Genomic DNA, 11,285 nt, shown 5'->3' with positions numbered 1-11,285 from the left:
AAGAGGGGACAGGCGGTGAAGAGACAGGTGGAGAGGAGATGATTCAGAAGAGGTAGAAGAAGAGGGGACAGGAGGAGGGTTGAGGGGAGGAGTGAAGAGTAGAGAAGACAGGAGGGGAGGAGAGGAGACAGAATGGGTAGAGAGGAGAGGGGACAGGAGGGGAGGAGACAGGAGGCATGGGGAGGGGAGCAGAGGAGATGGGAAAAGTGTGGGGGGGGGTGGGGACAGGAGCAGTGGGGATTGGAGTAGGCAAGAAGGTTGAGGGGGAGAGGAGACAGAAGAGGTAGGGAGGAGAGAGGACAGAAATAAAGGGGTGGAAGGCAGATAGGAAGGGTGGGAAGGAGAGGAGGCAGGAGAGGTGGGAGATGACAGGAATAAAGAGAATTGAAAGAAAAGCATGCCAAATTCAGCATCAGGCATAAGAAAGAATAAACAGAAATATACCAAAGCAAAAAAAGTCATGTTTATAGAAGAGAATTAAAAATAAAATCGGAACAAATAAAAACAAAAAGCCAAGCAGTAAAATGATTGAGCATACAGAAAAAAAAAGGAAACAATTGATGATAACATGCAAGGAAAAAAAGGAAGGAAAAGGCCGAGAAAAGCAGAAGTAAGGAAAGAAATATAGGAAGGAGTGCAGAGAGATGAACGGGGGAAAGGGTGTGGGGTGGGGGGGAGGGGAAAGGTGAACAAACAGAAAAAATGAAGACTGTTAATTCAGGAATTATATGAACTGTAACACAGATTATAATTCATGTATATGACATTTATCCAGATCAATAGACAAACACAGGAAATCTAATCGCTGATTAGTGCATAGCGGGGACATTTGTGTCTGTGTATATACAGCAACATCTCTCCATATCTATATACAGTATACAACATTTTCAGCGAGAAGCCAACCAATCCCACTGGACCATTTTCTAATTTAGGTTACAAAACACCTCCTGAAAGTGCTATTGTTCTGGCTGTCCCCTGAATTCAATCCTGACCTGGAACAAGCATGCGGCAAGTGAAGTCAATACTCGAGGTCTGGATGCTTCTTTTGGGTCCCTGGCTCACATAGTCTTGAAGACTGAGGATCAGCATGAGAACCATTTTTTAATGGCTTTGCTCGGCAGGAAAAACACTTAGGGCCCATTCAGACCTATGCATTGGGGTACCGCACACATTTACTGCGATGCACAGGAACGCGCGGCACTCTCTGAGTGGTTCCAACTGCCTCCCAAACGTAGAAATACAAAGGCGGGCGATTTTGATTTTACTTTATAATCTCATATTGCATCTCGCTGTCTGTAATGATTTGTTATAAATGAGGATTATTTCAGATAATCTTTATTATAGATTTATAGAGTCTCCTCTGCAGAATACAATGAATCAATCGGGAAATTCATCTCCTAACATTTTCTTTGTTCAGATTTGTAATTAATTTTTTGGTTGTTTTCCTTGTTGCACATTAAAGTGATTTTATGTTATGTACACCACTCGCCCCTTCGCTTCCCCAGAGATATGATTTAAAGAGAACCTGTCATTAAAGGATCAGTCCACCCGATCGTAATCGTTATAGGCGGAGCTTGGAGGGTGAGTCAGCCTCTGGATACCCCAGCAGTGAGATCTCCCTATTGTCATTCCTGACTCTGCTCCTGGGCACTTGGGTTTTTGGGTGTTTCCACCAACCTTTGCGTGTTCCAGATCTTCCTGTTACCTTCTGCATGATTTAAATAAGTAAATATCCAGCAGGGGTGGTGGGAACCCGTTTAATGGGCACAGCAGCAGTGCAGACCTAGGAACTCAGTGCAGGGATGGTGGAAACCCCTCATAATGGGTACAGCAGCAGTGCAGACCTGGGAACTCAGTGCAGGGATGGCGGGAATCCCTCATAATGGGTACAGCAGCAGTGCAGACCTAGGAACTCAGTGCAGGGATGGTGGAAACCCCTCATAATGGGTACAGCAGCAGTGCAGACCTGGGAACTCAGCACAGGGATGGTGGGAACCCCTCATAATGGGTACAGCAGCAGTGCAGACCTGGGAACTCAGCACAGGGATGGTGGAAACCCCTCATAATGGGGACAGCAGCTATAAAGACCTAAGAACTCAGCACAGGGATGTTTGTCATCCCTCATAATGGGCTCAACAGTAGTACAGACCTAGGAACTCAGCACAGGGATGTTGGGAATCCCTCATAATGGGCATAGCAGCTGTAGAGACCTGAGAGCTCAGCACAGGGATGGCCGGAACCCCTCATAATGGACACAGAAGGTGTACAGACCCGGGAACTCATCACATGGATGGTGGGAACCCCTCATTTTCAGATAAAATATATTTTTGATAAAAGGCTACATGCATGGTGACGGTGATGTTCCCTAGTCTGGCTCTCTCGTAAGGTTTATGCTGTGCGCAATTTGGTTTATTTATTATGTTCTTGTTTGTTTTTTTGGGGGGGGTTTGTATAGTTATGTTCAATTATTTTGTAAATATGTCATTTATTAATATATTTATTATGGTTTTTATTGTATATAAGTTGTTGTTTGTAAGATTTTTCAATAAACAAAATTAACCCCTCATAATGAGCACAGAAGGTGTATAGACTTGGAAACTCATCACAAGGATGGTAGGAACCCCTTCATAATGGGCACCGCAGGTGTACAGACCCAGGACCTCAGCCCAGAGAGGGTGGAAACCCTTCATAATGGGCACAGCAGGTGTATAGACTTGGGAACTCATCACAGGGATGGTAGGAACCCCTCATAATGGGCACAGAAGGTGTATAAACCCAGGACTTCAGTACAGGGAGGGTGGGAACCCTTCATAATGGGCACAGCAGGTATAGAGACCTAGGAAATCAGCACAGGGATGACAAGAACCCCTCATAATGGGCACAGAAGGTGTATAGACCCAGGGAAATCAGCACAGAAATGGAGGGAACCCCTCATAATGGGCGCAGGAGGTGTACAGACCCAGGGAAATCAGCACAGAAATGGAGGGAACCCCTCATAATGGGCACAGCAGGTGTACAGACCCGGGAACCCAGCACAGGGATGGTGTATAGAAAATGATAGATAGGATTAGCAGGGGGGTTCAGTCTCCAGTATCTATTGTACATGGAGATAACAGTCTAGGATAGACCGACCCATTAAGGTGCTCCACCGCTGGCCATAGATATAAAAGTATTAATGGCCCCTCAGCAGATGGATAGATGGCAGTTTGGGGATTTGCCCCCCCCCATCAGTCCGCTTAGTCCTCATGGAGCACAGCGCACACTCCCAGCTCCGCTCCATTCATCACAATAAGGATCTGCTCATCGATTGGAAAATTAGGATGTAAAATGAAATGGCCCGACAGATATAATTATTGCCGTGATTTATACAGAGGAAACGTCTCATTTTCCCAACAACATAATCAACAAATTGAATGATCTAATGAAGTCAAGGTGGAGCCGTCCTTTCCTCGTACCGACTATTGAACAGATCGCTGAGTTCTCGGGGAATCTATAACGTGACGCACAGCACTTCCTGCACGGACCGCACTAATGGCTTGTATTAATCCAATGACAATACGTTAACACGGTGACTTTTTTTTAAGTTTTGGTCTTATCTGGTTTGGAAATTTCAGAGAAAGTTCTTTATCATTTACTCCGGACTTGAGCTGACCACACACGTTACTGTAATCCTTGTACAATCACCTTTATTACAGCATATACATGTCACAATCTAAACATTTTCTGATCAACTTACCAAAAAATATATACAGTGCCTTAAAAAAGTATTCACACCCCTTGACATTTTTCACATTTTGTCATGTTACAACCAAAAATGTAAATGTTTTTTATTGGGATTTTATGTGATAGACCAACACAAAGTGGCACATAATTGTGAAGTGGAAGGAAAATGATAAATGGTTTTCAAAATGTTTTATAAATAAATATGTGAAAAGTGTGGCTGCATTTGTATTCACCCCCCGGAGTCAATACTTTGTAGAACCGCCTTTCCCTGCAATTACAGCTGCAAGTCTTTTTGGGGATGTCTCTACCAGCTTTGCACATCTAGAGAGGAAGTTTCTGCCCATTCTTCTTTGCAAAATATCTCAAGCTCTGTCAGATTGGATGGAGAGAGTCTGTGAGCAGCAATTTTCTAGTCTTGTCACAGATTCTCAATGTGATTTAGGTCTGGACTGTGACTGGGCCATTCTAACACATGAATATGCTTTGATGTAAACCATTCCATTGTAGCTCTGGCTGGATGTTTCGGGACGTTGTCCTGCTGTATAGTGAACCTTTGCCCCAGTCTCAGGTCTTTTGCAGACTCTAACAGGTTTTCTTCTAAGATTGCCCTGTATTTGGCTCCATCCATCTTCCCATCAACTCTGACCAGCTTCCTAGTCCCTGCTGAAGAAAAGCATCCCCACAACATGATGCTGCCACCACCATGTTTCACGGTTGGGATGGTGTGTTCAGGGTGATGTGCATTGTTAGTTTTCCGCCACACATAGCAATTTGCTTTTAGGCCAAAAAAGTTCAACTTTGGTCTCATCTGAGCAGAGCACCTTCTTCCACATGTTTGCTGTGTCCCCCACATTGCATCTCGCAAACTGCAAACAGGACTTCTTATGGATTTCTTTCACCAATGGCTTTCTTCCTGCCACTCTTCCATAAAGGGCAGATTTGTGGAGCGCACGACTAATAGTTGTCCGGTGGACAGATTCTCCCACCTGAGCTGTGGGTCTCTGCAGCTCCTCCAGAGTTTCCATGGGCCTCTTGGCTGTTTCTCTGATGAATGCTCTCCTTGCCCGGCCGGTCAGTTTAGGTGGACGGCCATGTCTTGGTAGGATTGCAGTTGTGCCATACTCTTTCCAATTTCCGATGATGGATTGAACAGCGCTCTGTGAGATGTCCAAAGCTTGGGATATTTTTTTTATAACCTAACCCTGCTTTAAACTTCTCCACAACATTATCTCTGACCTGTCTGGTGTGTTCCTTGGCCTTCATGATGCTGTTTGTTCACTAAGGATCTCCAACAAACCTCTGAGGGCTTCACAGAACAGCTGTATTTATAATAAAACTAAATTACTCACAAGTGGACTCAATTTACTAATTAGGTGACTTCTGAAGGCAATTGGTTCCACTAGATTTTAATTAGGGGTATCAGAGTAAAAGGGGCTCAATACAAATGCAAGCCACACTTTTCACATATTTATGTGTAACAAATTGAAAAAAAAAAAAAAAAACATTTATCATTTTCTTATGACTTCACAATTATGTGCCACTTTGTGTCGGTCTATCACATAAAATCCCAATAAAATACATTTACATTTTTGGTTGCAACATGACAAAATGTGGAACATTTCAAGGGCTATGAATACTTTTTCAAGACACTGTGTATGTGTGTGTATATATATATATATATATATATATATATATATATATATATCGGGGAAAGTGCATATCAGCCCTCGATATATCGGCCTTGCCGATAATGGGTTGATCCCTAATATATATATATATAAATATATATATATATATATTTTAGGGATCGACAGATTATCGGCAAGGCCGATATATCGAGGGCCGATATGCACTTTCCCCGATATATCAGAAATTGGCCCCGGAGGTTATCGATATTGCCAATATTGTTGTGACGTCATTGCGTATGTTGCGCCACGCGCCTCCGCGCACTAGGACAGCTTCTGCCTTCTTAGGCCGCCTCCCTCAGCCTCGTCTGGAGTCGGGGAGTCTCGGGACAGTGAGTGTACAGTGCACACAGTGTGTTTAACACAGCCGCCACATACCATACACCCACCCACAGCTGCCCGGTGCCAGCCAGCCACCCACACACCCACCCACAGGCCTGTACCAGCCAGCCACAGGCCCTGCCTGTACCAGCTAGCCAGCCACAGGCCCTGGGCCTGTACCAGCCAGCCACCCACCACACAGGGTGCCAGCCAGCCACCCACGAAAAAGGGTGCCAGCCAACCAGCCACCCACTACAGGGTGCCAGCCAGCCACCCACCAAAGGCTGCCAGCCAGCCAGTCAGCCACTCACTATAGGGTGCCTGCCAGCCAGCCACCCACCACAGGGTGCCAGCCAAGCGACCCAACAAACATTAACATGTTCAGTAACAGATTTGTGTCGAAAATTGTGTTTATTTTGCAAAACTTTAAAAGTTCAAAATATTGGCCCATATCGGCCGATACCAATATGCAATGGCCAAAATATCGGTATCGGCAACGAAAAACCGATATCGATCCCTAATATATATGTATACATATATATATATATATATATATATATATATATATATATATATATATATAAAAAAATCATATAGTACTTTAATTATACATTTTATAATATTAAGGCTTACCTGTAGGTACGGTTAATATCTCCTAAACTTGCACCGTTTAGGAGATATTCAGAGTGCCTGCAACCAATGACGTCATCAGCGCATCTGCTCTGAAGGTCCGGCTTGCCGTGCATAACCTTCAGAGCGGGTGCAGCAAACGGCGTCTGTTGCGCGCATGGGCATCGCGGCTCCGGCCACTCACAGTGCTGGAGCCCGTGAACCTGGAAGAAACACTGGGGAAATTGTTAGGTGTCTCAGCAGTGTGCGTGCTCCGCTGGAGGTCTTCGTTCTAAGGTAAATATTTCATAATGATGCATACTAGCTCATTATGCTTTTGTCTTACAGTTTTTTGGGTTTTTTTTGTTTTTTTTCTTTGAAGTTTACAACCTCTTTAATCCACTTCCAGACCACCAACCACATATATACTGCGGCAGGACAACCCACCCGCTTATAGACTTCTATATTGAAGGGGCACTGAAACAAGAAATGGTCCATCGACCCCTCCACACCGCCACACTCCACGGTTTTCCACAGAGCGATGCTTCAAGTTGCTCTTCACATACAGTCTGCCATGGAACGAGAGCCAGGCCAAATCCCGAAACTTCAAAGGGATTCTCTCCATATTAATCAAGCGCAGACCCTCCCTTATAACAGGGCCAGGGCAATCACTCAAGGCCAGTGGCTCGCTAAAGGCAGATTCAACAACCCTCCTCTCCAGGGCCTTCCTAGAAAGAGACTTAATTTCCTCCGCCATCACTCGCTGCTGCCGAAGCATTTTCAGGCAAGGGGCAACATAAGCCGGAAGCTTACCATGTCCGACCCTCAGGCTTTTCACTGGCCCACCATTCTCCAAGCTTTGCAGAAAAGGCCTAAACCAGGACTGAAAAATACCAACCCACCCATGCGGTTCCTCTACCAGCATGTTAACAAATTTATGTTTCAAAAACATCAGAGAAAAAAATACCACTGGGTTGACCATACCTAGGCCACCCATCTGCCTGGGAAGATAGGTTACAGACCTCTCAATGAGGTTCAGTTTGTTCCCCTATAACAGCTGGAAGAAACAGCTGTAGATCTTCACATAGAGAGACACTGGCAAAACACAGACAAAGCTGACCTACAGAAATATCGGGATCAGGTAAGTTTTAATCAGGTCAATCCTTTCCCTGTAAGAGAGTTTCCATTCCTCCCAGCTGACAACTTTGGCATCAGCATCTTGTAGACTGCTTTCCCAATTTGCAAGGCTGTAATCGCCGGGACCAAATTTGATGCCTAAAATTTTATCCTCCTGCCAGGGCTCTGGGAGGGTGTCTACCGCTCCCATCTAGAAAACGTCACTCTTATCCTGATTGATCTTAGAGCCAGATGCCTCAGCATACTGCTCCATCATCGAGACCACCTCCTCCGCCTCCTCTGTTCCAGAGATGAAAACAGACACCTCATAAGAATAGGCCAAAACCCTCAAAGGGGGCTCACCAGGAATGCCCAAAGGCACCCTGCACAATGGTCCGCTCTCTAATCACCTGATAAAGGTATCGATTGCGAACGCGCATGGCAGAGGACTCAAAAGACACCCCTGATGCACACCCGAGTCAACCTCAAAGGGCCATCTGATCCAACCATTCACAAGCACGAAGCTTTCAGCCCCTCTGTACAAGGTCTTCAGCCAATCGATAAAGCTCCCCTCCAGGCCATACTTGCCAAGAAGCAGCCATAGGTACTCATGATTGACCTGTTCAAAAGCTTTTCCCTGATCCAATGCCAGCAGGTACTTTCCCCAACCTGCAGCCCTGCACTGTTCCAGGTCCTCCCAGACAGCTAACACCGGCTGAAAAAGTGCTTCTACCCTGATCCAAACAGTGCTGGTGGTGAGAAAGTAGATTGCCCGTTACAGACGATAAATGCCAGACAATGATTTTTGCCAGCATCTTCCTATCAACATTGAGAAGGCTAATGGGCCGCCAATTCTCAATTCTTGAAGAATCTTTATCCTTTGACAGAAGAATCACTGCAGATTGTCACATGGACTAAGAGAGGGAATCCTCTCCCAGCCAGCCAATAAAAACCTCCACCAATTACGGGGTAAGAGTATCTTAAAGTGCTTATAAAACTCGGCTGTCAGTCCATCTGGCCCAGGCGACTTCTTAATGGCAAGCTTATCAATAGCCATAACCACCTCATCTGCAGTGATGTCTTCTGCCAAACTCACCAGAGAACTGCCATTTCCCAGTCCTGGAATAGAATCCAGAAAACCTGACATGCCTGCCCGATCAAGGTCCCTCTTGCCCAGGAGGTCAGCTTAATATGACCTGGCGGTTTCCAGGATCCCCAACTTGGACTTAGTCAAGGAACCCGTACTGTCAACCAGGCCTACAACTGACTTAACTGCTCTACCTTGTTTGCAATTCTGGTAAGGGTCGGGCGAGTGATATTCCCTTTCCAGAACCAAAGAGGCATGCTTGTCATATTGACACTCCCCGGGAAAGAGTTTAACTTCAGAGATCATCCCCAGATCTCCATTATTCAAGACAAGCCTAGCAAGCTTCCTTCGCAAACACTTTTAGGTGACACACTTATCAAGCTGTTCATTTCTTCCTATGGCCTTGAAAAACCGAATTCAGCTTCCAGGTACCCCTCCCCCTAGGTGGTGTATCAGGACTATTCAGAGTCACAGACCGAATACAGTGATCGGAAAACTCCACCGCCTTGTTTTACTGGTGCCGAGAAGGCAGAGTTTCCCTTTTAAAAAACCCTATCTATTCTACTCTGACTACTACCTTGCTGAAAAGTGAATCCCATGTTGTCTGGGCAGCAGTAAATGTGCATATCAACCAGACCTGCCTCTCTAGCTATTTAATTTTTTTTAAAAAGCCGTCACAGTCCAGCCTGGCCCAGGCACCTTTTCTGTCCTTAGTCCTAGTGACAACTTGCTGGGCTGTAAACAGAAAAGGCTTGATCTTCATGAAGAGGCTCTTCCTGTCCCATTTTGTCTGGGATCCATGGATGTTATTCAGGCGCAGGTCCTGCCCCCCCATGGAGATGTCTAAAACCATGCATCTCCCCATTTCTACCTCAATAATCCGCAGACACGTTACTATGCCGGAAAAAAGTACCACAACTTCAGTGTAAAGCTCGGCCGCAAGAGACCAGAAGGTGGGCCCACGCCTCCACTCCCTCTTTGCCAAATGAATATCGGCCAAACTAGACAACCGGGTCTCTAGCAAAAAGAAAATATCAGCATCAAACCTGCTGAGCAAAAATAAGACCATGTTACGAGCACTTACTGATTTAATACTGTCGACATTAATGGTCGCCACTTTCAGTGGAGTGGGAACCGCCATCAGGATGATTGGGGTACACGTTTCTTAGCCTGCTTACCCCCCTCCCCACTCGGGGACCCTACACGGTTACATGTTCCCTGTGATTCCTCTTCCATGGAAATCACCCGAAGAACCCTCATCCTCCACCTCAGAAAACACTTCAAACTTTTTGGACACCTCCACCCTCCCAGGTTCAGGTACAGGCACATCCTTCTTCTTTCTCTTCCCAGACTTTCTTTTTGCCTCCAAACACACCATATCTTCATTAGACAACTCTGACTGCAAAGCTCCTACCGCCTCCCCTTCCATTCCACTATCACCCACAACATCATCCACCCCACTCACTCCACTCACCACAAGCCCACCATCATTCACTCCATCCCCCGATGCCTCGTACCCTCCAGTCCTCAGATGCCGAGGAGGGGGGTTCGGTGAAACCCTGCACACCAGTCCAGCTCCCTCCACAGCCCCCACTACCTCTAGGGAGACTGACTCAGGAGGATCAGACACAACATCCACAGACACCAACTCGGGGGGCACGACACAAGGGGATAACACAACATTGGACAGACCATCAGACACTGATTGCACTGAGACAACAGAGACATTGGGGACCACTGGCACAGCCCCCCTCTCCTCTGCCTCCTCCATGTCCAGGCGAAAAAACTCTTCAACCAAAGAAGACCGATTATGCAAGGCCTCAGGGCACTGGCTATACGCATGCCCAAACTTATCACAAAAATTGCATTTGATCTTATTGCAATCCCTAGCCAGATGCTTCAGGCCATGACACAGAGAGCACCTTATCTCTGGACATGAGGAGGCAAAATTACCCCAAGAACTGTACTTATTACAGAACTTGGACTACCCAGGGTAAAACACAACAATCCTATCCTTCCCAATGAAGGCTGAGAAGGAAAGATGCTGGACCACATTTCCACACACATGCAACCTCATCTGCACCAACCAACCACCTGTCCATATGCCTCTCTCATCCACAATCTTCTTCAATGGGGTCAGAAGCTCCCCAAATCTCCTCAACCAGACAGACAAGTCAGCAGAAGGATTGGATTCATTGCTGACCAGGATGGTGATATTCTTCACAAGAGGTTGGCGTGAGACAAGTTTTGGGACGAGTCCATCCCACTCCGGCAGACCCCTATACACACACCCATACTTCTCCCAAAACCCCAAAACATATTGAGAGACTCAAGGTTAACAAAGGAGAGATCATACTCATAGGAGCCTACTGGACTGATCAGAGCAAAGATGTTATCTGCCTTGAAACCCATCGCCAAAATCTTGTCCACAACCAACCTCCGGATAGGGGGGGCACCCCCACCTTCCCACCTAAGCAGCACTACATTCCTGCGCCTGAAAGACAGGGGTGCAGATGTCAGACCTGCAGAAGACCCCCCACCCTGAGCTTCCTGCCTGATGTGACCCCCCTCGCCCTAGCCAGAGCCCCAGCATAAGTTTTACTTGCAGGATTAGACACTCCAGATCTGAGAGCTGCACCATTGGTTGCAGGAGCATTAGAACCCCCACTCTGCAAATCACCACCAGAGGCAGCAGCAGCAGATGTCACCAGTGTTAATTTCGTAGACGAAAACATTTTTGTCTA

General features: G+C 46.2%; 1 protein-coding gene across 1 annotated transcript in view; it reads right to left on the bottom strand.

The window, feature by feature from the left end:
- ARID3C (AT-rich interaction domain 3C) overlaps nt 1-11,285 on the bottom strand; it is a 288,981-nt gene that overhangs the window by 266,415 nt on the left and 11,281 nt on the right. The window lies entirely within an intron of this gene.

The sequence above is a fragment of the Pelophylax lessonae genome, assembly GCF_965119305.1.
Source record: "Pelophylax lessonae genome assembly, chromosome: 1".
Classification (NCBI taxonomy): Eukaryota; Metazoa; Chordata; class Amphibia; order Anura; family Ranidae; genus Pelophylax; species Pelophylax lessonae.
Note: the sequence above shows the minus strand (reverse complement) of the source record. Positions and strands in the feature narration are given on the sequence as shown.